Genomic DNA, 13,458 nt, shown 5'->3' with positions numbered 1-13,458 from the left:
TCTCTGTGCATAATTTATACATGGCATATACATGGCTTTTTCCTTTTTCATCCCCTTAAACCCATCCTCTTTTATAATTCTTATACTACAAATGCACCAGTCACTGATCTGAATAAAATTAACTGCAAGAAAGGCATGCAGCAATTGTCGCACTGAGCTCCTACAGGCTTGTTTATATTGTTAACAGGAACATTTAACCTAATTTTGGATAAACAATGTCACAAAGCCAAATGGGAAAAGGCTCTAAGGTCAATGAGAGATCAGCAGACAAATGGAAATTGACATATAGATTTTTTTTTTTAATTTAAACGATTTTATTATTCACAAGCTCTTAGGTATTTTTTCGGTGGTCTTTGGTTCGAAACACATTGCATAAAACACAGAGCAGCCTATAATTAAACTGGCATAAGTAGGAATAGCTTATTTCAATCGTTTATCATGCACAGTCTTCAATGTTCATCGCGCACTTACTACTTTATCGTTTGTGGGTTTTGCGAATAACTGATAACTGTCAGTTTTCAACATGGCAAATATATTTATTGGAAAAAATTAATCGAAGCAAACCAAATTGAAAATTCTAGTAATGATTCACAAAGGGTTAATGAAGTTGCACTCGCACCTTTGTGCAATGTATCAAATTTTAAAAATTTATTTTACAAACATTTTCTTGAGTTCTATTTATAAATGATGGTTGGTAGAAAATACACAAAGTAAATTGATTCATAGATACAAAAAAAGGTCTTAACTGAATCAGAAGCATGATGATGGTCAAGCGAAAAACAAAATGTTATATTTTTTCCTTTTTCATTGGTGGAAAGAAGGCGAGGGTGACCACTTTTCTCCAGTCCATTACGGACACTCTTTCATGTCCTGGAATTTTGTGTGATAGCCTAATGCATTCTGGATATTGTAGTCTTGTTTTGCTTCAATTTAACTTGATTAATTGGACTAACACTTGAAATTTATGATTTTAAGTGAAAAGGACTGGGAGGCATTTTAGTCATATCTTTAAAACAAATGGAAGCAATGATATCCCTAAAGTTTGCAAGAGAGCCACACATTCATTCCTTCAGTAACAGTTAGTGGCCTCAACGCTTTATTTGTCTGCTGCACACACCTGTATGCCTGCCAAAGGGTCCTTTCAACTTCTAGGGTTCAATGAATGACGAACCACTAGCTTTTGTAAAGTTACATTTGATAAAAGTGCTGAGAGGCATGATTTAATCAGTAAGACTGTTACCTACACTAATTGTTATTATTTACAGCAAACCTTGACTCTCGCCTTAGGTAAACCCTCGGTGTAATGCGGTACTGAGAAATGCTCTTTAGAAGGATTACATCGTTTCTTTGCCTTAATCATTTAGAACTGGCCAACCAGCTTGTCATAAAACTAAGCAATGAAACTCCTTACAGACAAGCAAACATGCATAGGGTTTTAGATGAGCTCTGAGTGACATCAGTACACAAGGAAAGTGAAGCCAGAAGTCACCTAGAACCCCAAAGTGAAAAACATCTCCAATATCCACTTTTCCCACCTACAATTGTATGTAATGTCTACACCTAGACATCATTCACTCCCACTTTCAATGGGTGTGTGGGGTAGATGTATAATAGGGAAGCCATACAGAACAAGGCCTCACCTACCTCAGCCCACCGCCCTGTATTCACCTGATGCCACTCACTCCCACCACCCTCAGCATTAATCGTCTTCCTCCCCTCCCAAACAAGACAAATAATACCTACCTTCTACCACGTACTCCTACCACCCTCAACATAAATTCTCTCCTGCACCTCAAAAGTATAAAAAATACAATATCTAGCCTCCTGTCACCCACCCCAGGCACCATCCGCTTATATATTACTGCTGCCCACATCGCAAAACATCCCTCACCTCCTGCAAGTGCATATACCCTCCCTTCACTTCCCAAATTGAACAAATACTTGACTTTCTGCCGCTCACTGCCACCCACCCTCAATAGCTTCCCTCCTGTGACCAGCCCAAAGCTTCATTCTCTGCGTTCAGTTTGAGAGTTGATGGCTGGTGCCATGTATACAGTGTGTGAGCGCCACTGTCAATGTGGCATGTTTTTCTCTGTCAGTGCAAGTTAGGAGAGGGCTACAGCTGATAGAGAATGTAAAGGTTGCACAGGCTAAGTCCTTCCTCTTCTGCCTGTCTTGGAGAAAGAATGTGGGTGAGAGCACCAGTTGCCATTCCACTGCCTCGCCTGATGTAATGTAGTAACTGCGCCTTAATACCAGGGCGCTAGGACCCTGGTGGCAATGTAAGCAGGAAACGACAGGATATGGGGACTGGAAGTGGGGAGGAGTTGAGGAGGCGGGAGTATATAGGGATATACGAGGAATGCAAATAAACAAAAATAAATAGAAACACATTATACCTGCTTTCTCCGTGTTGTCTATTTAGTCCTCAAGAGGCGTCCCGAAACCTGAGTCTCTGGAGACTTGGGCAAGGTGAGGGTTAGAGGGAAAGGGAACACTTACAGATATGATATAGCAACAGTGAGACACAAGCCGTGTTCCCAATTGTAACTTCATCAGGTCAGAGAATAACCAGTTTTAAAATCTGTATAGTCATAATGTTGGCTGCTAATGAGAGCCATGCATAAAAGTAAGATTGCTTTGAGGTTGCAAATTCTTCAGATTACAAAATTATTTGGAGGGCTTACATGGTTGATAGTTTTTTTTTAATAGCAGTGTATATGAGAAGTAGTTTGGTATTGTATGTGAGATTCAGAGGTGTGCTACAAGCTTGCCACATCAAACATTTAGCTGAACTTCCAATATTGGTTGTTCCAATATTGGTTGAAGCGGAGAGATTTGTGAGGAACAGTGCCACATTTGAATGTAATTACCAAAAGTTCCTTATCAATTGTCAACTGCTTTCTAGCAACTGATAAAGTTCATGTGACACTGGGACTGGGTCCAATCAGAATTGGTAAACCTGGAACCCATGAAATCAACAGACACCTTCTGTGACAAGAAAATAAGATGCCTTCCTGTTTTCGAGGAGGCATGACCATTGGGTGACCACCAACAGTAAAGTAGTGCATCTATCAAATTCCCAGAAGCAGAGATAACACAACCCAAGGATAACCTTGAACACCACAGAAGTAGGATTTTGGGTCCACCTAGCATTAGGGGAGTAGTATTATTAGTGTAACCACAGATACCACAGAAATGGGCCAATGGTGTTCACCCAGAGGCAATAACGCAATGGTGATCTGGCAGTAAACTATAGGTAGAACTAAGAGGATGAGTGACGTAGAGACTTGAACATACCTTTGCAGGTGTTTGTGACCACTGCAAGGTGAATGAACAACACAGATGTTTCAAACGTAACCAAAGAGCCCGACCTAACAAAATATTCTATGTCACTGCAACTGACCCTTCGCTTCAAGTTGAAAAGGTGGTAGTTGTTTAACTCATCATGCACACCGAGATGCTGGCCATGTCTTGCCCTCACCGTGAGTATACTTAGATTTAGAGGCTAAACAGTAGATCGCCCGGGATTTTTGGTAGAGGTTTCCAACATTTTTCTCCCATCAGACATCTTTTCTCACCAGCCTGCTCCATTTCTCCTTCGCGCCCACCACTCAGCCACGTCAACTAATGCGATGCTTTGATAATATATTTCAAACCTGGTTGCTGATTTCTGTTGCATCTTAAGGGAGAACTAATTGACATATAAACCTTTCGAAATTGAACAACAGCTCAGTGGAGTTTCCTTTAGGTCCAGTGAAGGAGCTCTGCGTCGAATAACAGGGCCTGGTTTTGCGCTAATAACTCAAAAGATGCGCATTGTTTGTATTTGCGCTGCGCTGTAAGCAGGAAGCGTAACTACAGGGTCACTCCGCGCATTAATAAAACCTGTTTATGAAACAGAGGCGAAGCTCAGCCGGAATAATTGTATTCACTGTGTCATTTCTAAACTTCACTCTGAATTTTGATTTTCAATTAACACTCCCAATTTGAAGATAATTTTCTATTTAATATAATTGCAGGAAATAATTTATTGGCTGATTAAGATTGAGGGCCCGGCCTGCCTTATGAAAACACTCCCTCACAACCATGCCTTTAAGCAGACTCCCTGCGCCGGCCACATGAACTCTATTTTTACAGCTGTACAGTTATATTTAATTGGGGTTAGGCATATTGTTCATTGGGGCAGCTTAGAGCTAAAATTATGCTTAATGGGCTAGGCTTACTTTTTTTCGGGTTTATGTCCAAATGGCTTTGCTTGACAGAATGATTCAGGCCATTTGCCAAAGGAAAAGTCTGCCATAGCACAAACCTCTCTGCGCGTGGCCCCGCCTCAGATCATTACAAAGCGCACTTTAGTCAGGCTTCAGAGTCACAATCCGAATGAATGAATATGTTCAATGTTCAAGATCTCTCCATAGAAGCCTCCAAGTGCACACAGATTTAAAGTGAGCAGAAAGCAGGAGTGGGAGAGCGCTGCCCTACTTAAAATTCCCCCTAAACCCCTGAGATGAAAAATAATGTAGTAATTTATTACCATTTTATTTTTCATCGACGCCCCATGCAGAGCATCAGGACGGGCGCGGGGAGGCTGCGGAGTGGCAGCAGAAGGAGGGAGGGTGGGCTGACTGTAGACTGTATAAAGTGCGCTGGCTTTTTGGCCGGATGTCTTGTGAAGGCCAGCCACACATGCGCACTTTAAACATCTCTAACCTAGCTGTCTTAAGACAGCTGGGTTAGAGCAAGTGCAGGCCTCCAGACCACTGTGGAGCACCGAGTGAGGCCACTTCCTCCAATCCGGCTGTTGCTGTCATGCTGCATGAAAGCAGCGCCAGGATTGGTCAAGGGAGTTGCAGCATCCAGTTCCTGTAAGAAGATGCCCAAAGCAGAAGACATAATTTTCGTTTTCAGGTAAGTGTATTTTTCTATTGTTTTCTCGGGTACACACGCCCCCCTCCACGTAGATGCTACCTGCCACTGGCAGGAAGGAGTGCAAGTGTTATTTAAATAATCATGGTGTGCCTACCCAATTTGCCCACTTTTGGGGCCTGGTCATATACCTGTACTTCATGCGCAAAGGGCAGGTCTTTCGGACCTTTTCCATTTTGCAAATGGGTTACCGCCTCATCTCAGGAGTTGTTAATTTTTCAATGTTTTGCAACTGGATTATGGTATCTAAACATTGATAAATTTCATAGCAGTTAGGAGTTTCGAAGGGCTGCCTACACCACGCCTCTTCCAAATTGTGAATCAGTAAAGGTTTACCAACTCGCAATATGGGACAGTAAAAACGTTTTTTGTGGTCATAAATGCACCTATTTTGAAAACTGTTGCATTTGCAAACACAAAATTGGTTAGTACATCAAGCCCCAAGTACTCATATCACCAGTGCTTGGGGCACCAGCATAAAATGCTGTACAAATTTGAGAAAGTTTTTTGACCAGAAATCCATTATTTGAAAGCTACTGCCTATTCAAGCAGCTATCAGGTAGAATGGTCATTGAGCTCCACAATGCTTCCGAGTTGTCCCAGTAATCTGTGCCTGAAAGCTGAAGTGTGTGCCAGTCCATGGATCCTGAGCATTGCATCTCACAGGCATCCTTCAATTTTACACGGTATAGAGCATATATCAAATATTACCAGTAGTGCTATGACAGAAAATTCATAGAAACAGAGCACCAGGATTAAAAATGCTGCTGGGCATTGCTGCTCAAGTAAAGGGTAGTTGAACAGGTAGTATATGTTTATGAATAAATCAGGGCAGATAAGCATGAATGCCGTAGAGTAAGTATACAACTGGTTATATGAAACTAATATTGTATGTGTGATTTGCCTTATGTGGGCAGGTAGAAGAACTTCACAGTCAGTCAATCAATCATGGAATTGTAAGTGCGCTACTCACCCGTGAGGGTCTCAAGGTGCTGAAGTGGGGAAGGGGGTGTCTGGAGATCTGTTTAGCCGAAGAGCCAGGTCTTGAGGGTCTTCCTGAAGGTGTTCAGTTGAATGATCTAAGGTCCCAATATCAAACTTTCCTTTTCAAACAAAGGCCAAGGGGCTTGCAGCCCGGATTATCCCTCTCTCCCTGAGCATTGCACTTACCAGTGGTTATCACTTCCAGTTTAAAACATTCAGGATGCTATCATGTCTGGAGAATGTACCTGAGTACGTTGGTTGGCAAAGTGTCAGTTTGTTTGCTCTCCCTTTACTGGAGCCATGGCAGGAATTACTACCTTTCACAGGACTTTCCCTTACCGCATACTAAAACACTCAATTGTATCTGAAAGTGATAACTACGTACCACTTTTGCTACCTGATGGACGTAATCTTATTCATCTTCACTGAGCTCAACTTTTCAAAAACAGAATTTCTTAAGAATTCTTCTACAATATCCACTACTCTGTCCCGGAATCAACAGCATTTTACCTTCCTATGGCACGTAAATGAAATCTGTGTTTATTCTCCGTCTCTACTCATCTTCAGACTTCACATTGACAAAATTACTAATTTCAGCCTACCTGGAAAGCAATTACTTAGGAGGAGGAAGCCTTCCATTCCCACCTTCAGTCTTGCAAATTTGTTGACTCCCCAGCCATCTCCAAACTCTATTGTTGCAATGCCCTTTTCTCCATCCTATCCCTCGCCTCCTGCCTCCTCTTGACTAAAACTCATCCCTCATTCTTCTGTCCGCCTAATATCCAGGGACCAAGATGTGTGACTACATCACACCTGCTTTGTTTATCTTCACTGACACCTCTACATATTTCCCTTTGTATTGAATGGTCTTCAATACAATTAATCCTGACCAATATAAAGCAGTAGCATAAAAAAGGACCAGCTGATGTGTCATCTTCTGCAGTAAATACTCTGGAAATCCCACATTGAAGGAAACCTAAAACTATAGCTCAACCGTATTTTTGGCTAACACACCATGAACAAACCTCTCCCGTCCCTTGAACTTTTGTCTCACTTTGTCCTCCCTTTGATATCCTGTGACTCCAAGTAGAACAGGAAATTGCCTTAGAGGTCGTTAAGCAATGTACAAGGCTTTTCTGAGGGAAAGATGTCCAGGTAGCCCCAGAAATGTGCACCTCAAAAATGTCCTGTCTGAATCCAGTGGGCCATCTGACCCTCTGGAAGACAGTGCATAAAAAAAGATAGCAGAGGACCATTGACATCAAATAGAGATAGCCAAAGGTAACACATGCTTGTTCTTTAGTACTCCTTGCTCTGACCCTGTTACTCTTGGTCGGGGGAGATTTTGTGGCAGCAACAGGAATACAATGACTAGGACTTTAAGAGCACTAGTAATATTCCATTTTTCAATCATTGCCCTTCCTACAGGCTCTCAGGAGCCAATAGGAGCCTGTTGAAGTGTAAGGGATGAGATATTAACTCTGTGACATCCTAGGGACAGGGGGCTCAAGGGTGTGTGACAACTCTACTCCTGACATTTTGTTGAATCCATGCTCTCGGAAGTACAAATCCGGAACAATGTATTAACCCCTTGCGTGTGGCGGGAATTCCCCGCCCATGCTGACTCCGCCTTGCGTGGGTGGAGTCATGACGGAACGGTTCCGTCATCAGCACAGCTCACCCGTAGCTGATGACGGAACCGCTCCGTCATCAGCATGCAAGGGGTTAATTCCCACAAAGTTCACACAAAATACCACATATTCAGAACTGATGTAAAAGCCACACTGCTTAGGAGATAATTCAATCGAGAAGTTTGTTTGTAGACCTCCCCACTTGCTGTCCATGGAATGATCTGCCTTGCCTGGCCCACTCCCACCTTGCACCACTGCAGAGACCTGTTGCTTCCATTTACCACATGTTCAGAATAGGTTTTAAATGAAAGAATATTTGTCGCTGGTAAGTAGATTTGGATCATGTAAATCCACATGTTGATTTAGACTTGTTAAAATCAGATCCACTTGTTATTCCCCATTCCTGGGACAAATGCACTGACAGCCGGATTTACATGTGATAATAACGACTGGAAGCATTATTTCCAGCCACACAGAGTCCCCATACATAAATGCAACCACTTTGTAATTACTGTACATGGTGTCCGCATACTGTCTGTGTGCATATTTCTACCACTTAGGGCCCGATTCCGATCTCGCTGGGAAAGCCCTACGGCCGACTCGCACCTGTAGAACTTTCCAAATGACTCGTGCTCCTGGGCTCCGAGCAACAGAGTACGATGGGAGCCCCATTGAAGTCTATAGGAGGCTGGTGTATGTTGCGTACTTAGGCTCCAATAGACAAAAAATGCACGTCTCGGACAAGGGTGCCCCCTATCGCGGGGACGCCTCCCGCCGCCCGCACCGTGCATGCATGTGTAGAGGGGACACTTGGGCTCCACCCAGTGATCGAGTCGTAGGGTCCCGGGTGAAGGGGGGGACCACCCAAGTCTGCTTCCCGGAGCTCTTTCATGTTGGAGAGTCGGAGTCGATCCAGCAGCTCGACGTGCGCATCATACTTGGTCGCTCGAGAATAGGACCCATTGAGTGGTGTACGTCGATGCAGTTGGATTCGTCCGGATAGCTGACGGGTAGGAGTCGGTCGGAGGGTGAGGTGATACTTTCATTGTACTTACTCGCTCATAAAGCAGTATGAGTCATCCGGAAATTACGTGTACGAGACGGAGTTGCTCCTGACAGATGCCGTCAGGAGGCCCTCCGAGCGATATCGGAATCGGGCCCTTAGTGTATGTTTGTGAGTACACTTCCACTATAAAGTGCAATTCTTCCAGGAATGTGTTGTTATATCGTGTATTTTGCCAGTATAAAGCATGCCCAGCTAGCATTTGTTGCTACAGAACGTACTATGAAAATTAGGCAATTTTTTTTGTGGTCATTTTCTTGCTGTGCCCATACAAAGTGCAACATTTTTGTAAAACGATAACACAGTGTGGATTAATGCCAGTGGTTAAAATCACGCAGCAAAGGTATCAGAGCACGAGGCCTCCTGTCCAGTGGAATAATCTTTCGAACATTCCACCGATTGGGAGTAACCTTTGCATTCCAGGTGTTGGAATGCGCTCTGATCAAGTAATGCTGGGGTTTTATTTTTCAGTTTTCACAATATTTGTTTCTAGCTGTACTTATAAATATCATCCTCTTTCTTTAAAGGGTGCTTAAGCTGTGCAATAGTTTTGATGAAAAAATGTGTAATTAGACTATTTGATCCCGTAGTCATTTTTTCACTCCATGATACTAAATCTGAGCCACTTCATTAATTGTGAGAAATGTAGAATTAGTTGTTAAATCCTATGTGAATATAGGCTGCTGCACAGAAAGTACTGTTTAAATCGGAATTAACTCAATTATTTTTCTTTGCACCTGAAACTTCCTTCACTGTAATATTCATGAAAGCATGTGACAGATTTGTAAATTTAACTGTTAGGCTCAGATTTCCAGACTCTTTAATCAGTATTTATTTGTCTGTAAAAACAGTGCTTGCCAGCTAATGATTTGCTAATTTGAACATGCCTTTGTGGCTTCCTATGTTAAGTGATTTGTGAATTTTGTAAAAAATGGTATGAAATCAATTAATGTTGGAGAGCAATCACAATTGAGATCTTATTCTAAAAGTTTAATAACAGGTTCCAGAGAGGTGTTTTCCGGTTTCAAGATCATAGGCAGGTGCGGACAGGCCATTTATTCCACCGAGCATTTCCCCGGTGGGCTGGAGGTTTTGGAGACTGGCTTTGAAAGCCCAGGGCTGCTGCTTCTGTTACTTTCCCTAACTCCCCGAGGTTAACTGCAGCAGGCACGGGAAGGCTTCTGGAGCAGCGCTGGGCTGCCCATTTTTTGCATCGGTAATTTTCCCGGTGAGCTGGAGACTTTGGGGGCAGGTTTGCAGTGGCAGAGAGGGTTACTGCTGACACCTCTGCTACTTTTTCATCTCCCCAGGAAATTGCAGCAAAAACAGAGGGTGCTTTAGGAGAAACAGAGAAAAGAAAAGGGGAAATTTAAAAGGAATGAGATGAGAGAGGAGGAAGGGAGCGGTGCAGGTTTGAACATTTTTGCCAGGGCTGGTTTTAACTGTCAGCCTGGACCTGAGAATAGGGTGCACTTTAGGATTATTCTGTGGTTTCTGTTCCTTAAATTCATATTTTGCCTTGACTACTTAGCAATGGCTACTATCATAGTATTTGCATCGAGCATGCGCCTATGTAGTGAAATGCAGGTGTGGTGTGTGAAGGATGTCTGCAAATGGGTTAGCTTTATGTATGCTTTGTGTTTTGCGTGTGTGTGTTTATTTATGTTGTTTGTGTACATGTGCTTTTCTTCCGGGTGTTTTCTGTCAGCATATATCATTTTTGTGTGCTTCTTTACCTTGTACATTGTGCTGAGAATATGTGTTAGTGTGTCATATATGCATATTGGTATGTGAGTGGATATTTCCTGCTCTATTCGATTTTCGGTTTACATAACCATGATTATATGCACTCTCTGTGTATCTAATTGTTTATATGAGTAGTTGGAATGCACTGGCTGAGTATGTGGGAACATCATTTTGTGGTGCCTGCATCTGTGCAAGTTGCCTAGTTTTTATGCATCTTTTATTTTTTAAGGCTGAGCCCAAGGCGTGTGCTTGTGTGTGTCTACATATCCGCTGTCGTTTGCAGGTATGTGTCACTGTGTGTACATTATGGGTGTTTTTATGTTCAGTATGTACACATTTCAGTCGCTCTGTAAAAGTTTGTGCTTGCCTTTGCAACAGTGGTATTTTTGCCCGTGGGGTATGTTAGTTCTACTTGTGAATTTGTGTATGTGACGATGTGTATGCTTGCATTTGTATGGAGAGTTAGGTTATACTCGATATTTGAGAGCTTATGCTTGTTTGTGTTTGTTTGTGCCTGTGCATTACATGGGTGGCCTTGCCTATGGAACCGTAATTTGTTGGTTTTTAGCTTAGCACATATATTTGTGCCGGGTGGATGCCTCTTTCTTTTGCTATTCATTATCATGCATTTAGGTACAGGAGTTAATATCAGGTGCTCAGTGTGTGCGCACTGGTGCACCTAGTGTATCCATCTGTATTTGTCCATGCTCCAGGTTTGTGGGTGTATTAGTGCCCCTTACTTCAGATGTTTGCTCATTTGTGTTCACCAGGTTCATGTGTGCTTGGTTTTCACACATTCTTATTTTTGTTTGAACATGTTGATGGATCTCTAGTTGTGATGGGTGTGTGTTGCACATTGTTAGCTTCTTATTTATTTATACACATTTTTACATGAAAGGAAGAACATTTATCTTGAAATTGCATCGCCCGACTCTCTCATACATTTCGAAAGTTACCAGTGGTACCAAAATGAGTAGTCATCAGAAAAACAGAAACAGCCATTTACAAATATGCACCTTAAATTGCAGTTTGGAATGCTTACCATTGGCATGTCGAAGACAGAGGGGCCAGCTTCTTTTATTAATTTCAGTTTTCATGGCAGTGTTGTTGTCAGTGTTTTGATATCCATTTTCCAGCCATTATCATAGAGCTAACACAATAATATGCCGGGTGATAAACATATACCCAAGATCACACAAAGTGTCAGGGGAACACTTGGACTTACATGATGCTCCAGGATCCAGCCTCTAAAGAGTGGGCTTGTGGGCATATGGCCTGCTGTTTGTTGATTGGCCTACCGTTCTTGACGCGCATTGGGACTAATGTTAAAATAGTGCATGAATTCTAGCAGTGTTACAGCAACAGTGTGGTTCAGGTTACTCGCTGTTGTCCTCAAGGGCTGTGTAGTACAGGGAGCTGAAGATCAAGCCCGTCTTTTATCCATTGGATGGACCCACGATTGCGCCTGACTTTAATGCAAAATAAATAAATCCCACAAAACTCCTAGTAAGCCGTCAAAGATACAACTAATCAATGACATCTTTATTCACAATGTAGTTTTTTCTTCAGGGAGGTTATTCACCTGATAAAAATGCAACACCTTACAGAAGACCATCTTGCAAGTTTCTCTGCCTGATGAAAAATGTCACTGGCGCTATTCAAACTTGCTTGCAAATGAGTGTTTCTGCCAAAGCGTAAGGTCGAGTTTTTTTCGGAAAAAACCCCTAACTATTTAGGCTATCTAAGCCGGTCCAAATTTGAAGTTGTGCGTCTGGTAACTGAAGCAAATGGCTGGTGCCCTGGTGGGTGCAACACTGAGCCGTTGGCTCTGAAGTAGTCCCTGGCATGGAGTCCCCTCTTGGAAGTGCTGAGCTGCCTACTAGCAGGCACCAGCACACAGTGCCAGCACGCACAGCTACAAATGCACCTGAGGTGAGGATGCTGGGAACTATTAAGGTGCACACAGATTCATTTCAAAACAACTATGAGCTAATATAAGGCCTTAACTTTAGCTGAAGTTTATTTGGATGTAAATATGAATTTAAAACTGTGCATAGCATGTGGGGTAAGGTACAATTACAAATTATTTAGATAACGATATGCTTTTTGTATCGTGCTTCATAATCCAGCTATTCACATTATTCTTTAAAAATACATAAATACAACCAAAAAAGCAAGTTTAACAGCAACGCAAACCTAAGTGGCTAGGGGCACTACCAGCGGATGGCTATTTTAAACAGTGCAGGCTGCCCATGAGATGGCAGTAAACTAGGATGGAGAATGCCAGGGTTGGGGAGAGTTGTGCAAACTGTTGGTGGCGAGTAGCAATTTTGAAAAATGTCAACCAAAATAAAACAAATTAAAAGGGCTATATTCCCTATGGCCTGCTCTTTGCTCTGGTTTTCTAACTGTGACGATACTTTCAATCATTTAGGAGGTTGAATTGTTTCATTTCTGAACAACTGCAGTAGCTGGTCTGGCCAGCAAAGGCATGTCCTGTCCATCCTGGTGTACTTGTGTCTGTGCTTAATTTGAGCCTGTGGTTTCCGATGCTCGGCACTAGCACTTAACCGCATCGCTGCGGTGGCTTTTCCCGCTGTGCGCGGCAAATTCGAAATTACCGCGTTACGTGACGAGCTGGCCTTGTCATCCGCGCAGGACAGGTAAGCGCGATGACGAGCCCAGCTCGTCAATAGCCTCGAAGGGGTTAATTGTCAACACTGGCACTTAGGTCAATCTGCCATAAGGTGGTGCTGTTTGTCTAATTTGAAGAGGAGCACTACAACAGTAGTTTTTTCAATCCAATATATATTAAAATGACTAATACTTGCCGCCCAAACTATTCTTATAGCTTTCGGGGTCTGGAATAGTCTAGTTGTCACAATTTTAGGAGTATGATGGTTAGTAGTTGTATTGCTGCTATCCTCTGCTGCGCTGGCTGGGGAAATGGGTGAACAACAAGAAGCCCCGAGCGCGGGGCACAACACGCTGTGGAGGAGCGTCCAGGGAGAAGAGGGTCTCCTGGGCGCTCCCCGCTTCTTTATTCACAAGGGACTGGGTGGGGGTGGCTACGCCCCCCACCCAGCCCCTCCCGGCACGCCCGCC

The 13,458-nt window shown here is 43.0% G+C and overlaps 1 protein-coding gene across 9 annotated transcripts in view; it reads left to right on the top strand.

Moving 5' to 3' along the window:
• SOX6 (SRY-box transcription factor 6) overlaps positions 1–13,458 on the top strand; it is a 790,083-nt gene that overhangs the window by 297,960 nt on the left and 478,665 nt on the right. The window lies entirely within an intron of this gene.

Source organism: Lissotriton vulgaris, chromosome 2_1, assembly GCF_964263255.1.
Source record: "Lissotriton vulgaris chromosome 2_1, aLisVul1.2, whole genome shotgun sequence".
In the NCBI taxonomy this organism is placed as follows: domain Eukaryota; kingdom Metazoa; phylum Chordata; class Amphibia; order Caudata; family Salamandridae; genus Lissotriton; species Lissotriton vulgaris.
The sequence above is the reverse complement of the archived record's forward strand: the minus strand, read 5'-3'. Positions and strand labels throughout refer to the sequence as shown.